Genomic DNA, 2,573 nt, shown 5'->3' with positions numbered 1-2,573 from the left:
TGTGTGTATCCATGTTGTGTTGTCGCTCTGAGTTCATGTTGAAGCTGTTGGATTCTGCATCTCTATGGAAACACAAAGAAACTCAACAACAACAACAACAACAACCACCAGCAGCACCACTTCCTGTCCTCACACAGGGAGACCTGAACCGACCCGAACCGACCCGAACCGACCTGAAGTCTCGTCGGCACCAAGTCGATCGTTTCCTCTGAAACCAGTCAGTCTCATGAACAGCAGCCTGGAACACGTTCTGCTGGATGGTTCTGGTGCTCAGAACAACCACAAAGGTTCAGCTGGTTCTGAAACCTCCTCAGTGGAGAGCAGTGACCCTGGTTCTGAGGGTTCTGCAGAGGAACCAGGGCTTCCGTCACAACAGGGAACCTGTTGGTTCCTGATATCGTCGACACATGAACGATTCTAGAAGTCCAACATGTGGGAACTGGATTCTGTTTAGAACTGATGGTTCTGCTCCGAGTCCAGACTGACAACAGAACAGTTCAACCTTTAGTGTTCGTCTCGTCTTGTGACTGTGAGGTGTGAAAACAGGAAGTGGTTTCATGTTCTAGTGCAGAGTGTTGCATTATGGGATGTCTGCAGCTCTAATGTTGTGTCAGTCAGAACTCCGGTTCTACCTGCAGGAGGTTCTGAAAGGAGCTTTATTCTGATGCTCTGCTGCTCGAGTGAAGAACTCGAGCTGTTAACGACGACGAACTCAAAAGAGTCTGAAACCTGTCAGAACAGAGTCGCGTCGGTCCGACGACGAAACGACGACGAGGCTTCAGTTCTGTAAAGTGGTTCCTGAAAGAACCTGTTTCTTGAGTTTTTGAAGATCTTTGGAGAACCACCTGTAGTGTGTCAAGGAGCTGTTTGAAACACCGTCAGAGGCTTGTTAAAGAGCTTTCAGGAGATGTCCCTTACAGAACCTATTGATGTTCTATTGGAGTGCTGCTTATGGTACCTGAAGGAACATTTCTTTCAATAGTTCTGTGATTCTCCTTTGAGGGTTCTTTAAAGAGTTTTTGTCATTTTTACAAAAATTCTCTGAAGCACCATTTATGTGGTCTTGAAGTCTGTTGTGATGGTTCTCTGAGAGAACTCGTGGCTTTTTTTAAAGAACCGTTTCAAATAACAAAACAAAACCCATATTGTTGCTGAGGTTCTGGTTCTGCCTGTGGTGCTAGAAGGAACCCTTTCATCATGTTTCTAGAGCATTTTTTGTTTCTGTTTTGTAAACTGCTTGGTCCTGAATGTTCTGTGGAGTCCTGTGAAGGAACCATTATATGACTGTTCTGTAGCTCTTTGGAGGTTCTTTTTAAAAAACGCTTGAAGAAAGTTCTGGACGAGCCGGTTTCTGTTGAAGCAACATTTATGGTCCCTAAAGGAACCATTTTTCTGATGTTTGTAGAAAAGGTTCCTTAAATAACCTCATGGTGCTTAAAGGAACTATGAACTAATGGTTCTCTGAGGCGTCTTTGGGGTTCTTTAAAGAACCGTTTTAACAAGTGTTTTTAAAGAACGTTTTGCTCAGCGGGTCTTTGTAGGACCAAACGTGGTTCTTCTGTGGTATCACTGAGGAGAGCCCTGTTGGTTCCTTACATTCAGGTCTGTGAGGTGCTCCATCTGACAGAGTTTGGTTCTGCTGCTCTCGTCCTCCTCGTTTGTTTTTACGGTTCCTACTAGTCCGTCTGAGCGGCGCTGTGCTCCTCCGTCGGGAAAGTGGAACATGAAACATGATTATTGTAATAAAAGCAGAGCTGGGTGGAACTCTTTCCTTCCTTCCTTCCCTGCCTGATTTTCCTTCCCTCCCTCCATTCATCCTCTGACCTCAAACACTCCCACGTGTTCTCCGGCAGGAAGCACAAACAGGCGTTCTAACAGGAACAAGTGGCCTAAAACTGCAGCACAAAGTGGAGCAGCAGAGTGAAGTAGAGCAGAACTGAGACTCACAGTCGCTGGACAGAGAACGTCTGCTGCCGCGGCGCCTCCTGCAGGATCCGGCAGCAGGTGTTCTCCTGGAGGAGGAGCAGCAGGACGATCACAGCTCCATCAAGTCCTGCGATCAAATCCACAACTTGTAGAACGTCTGCAGAGGTTCTCCTCCACAGCGCCGTCCCAGAGTTCCCTGCAGCCGCCGAGCCGCCGCTGCAGCCGAATCCATCTGTTGCAACACGTCTGCTGCTGTTCTCCACTTTCACTCTCCTCCTCCCTCTGAGCAGCAGGAAGGGGGCGGAGCTCTGGGCTCGCTGGCAGCCAATCCAGAGGCTCAGAGGGGGAGGAGAACGGGGAGAGAACCGGGAGGGAGGAGGAACCGAGAGGGACTGTGAGGGAGGAAACAGGCTGAAGTATGAGGACGCTCAGATCTGTGGAAAATCCAGTTTCAGAGCAGAAAGCCTCCAACGGGTCGCATTCTGCACAGAACGGGGAAGGAAGGGAACCGTGGAACCCGACGGTTCTGCTGGAACCTGCTGCTGGTCTGCAGGTTCTGGTTCTGTTCAACTACACATTACAACAAGTTGAACTCACACATGACCCTAAAACACTCTGGTTCTACCCAGAACCGATCCTCTGAGGAA

The 2,573-nt window shown here is 48.7% G+C and overlaps 1 long non-coding RNA gene across 1 annotated transcript in view; it reads right to left on the bottom strand.

Annotated features, from left to right (window-relative positions):
* Nucleotides 1–2,287, bottom strand: part of LOC103373588 (uncharacterized) — a 15,949-nt gene extending 13,662 nt beyond the window's left edge. The window contains exon 1 of the long non-coding RNA XR_521078.1: nucleotides 1,948–2,287. This is a non-coding gene — a long non-coding RNA (uncharacterized LOC103373588). The remainder of the gene's footprint in view (nucleotides 1–1,947) is intronic.
* Nucleotides 2,288–2,573: the final 286 nt, after the last annotated feature.

The sequence above is a fragment of the Stegastes partitus genome, unplaced genomic scaffold (genome assembly GCF_000690725.1).
Source record: "Stegastes partitus isolate 25-593 unplaced genomic scaffold, Stegastes_partitus-1.0.2 Scaffold2021, whole genome shotgun sequence".
Taxonomy (NCBI): domain Eukaryota; kingdom Metazoa; phylum Chordata; class Actinopteri; family Pomacentridae; genus Stegastes; species Stegastes partitus.
Note: the sequence above shows the minus strand (reverse complement) of the source record. Positions and strands in the feature narration are given on the sequence as shown.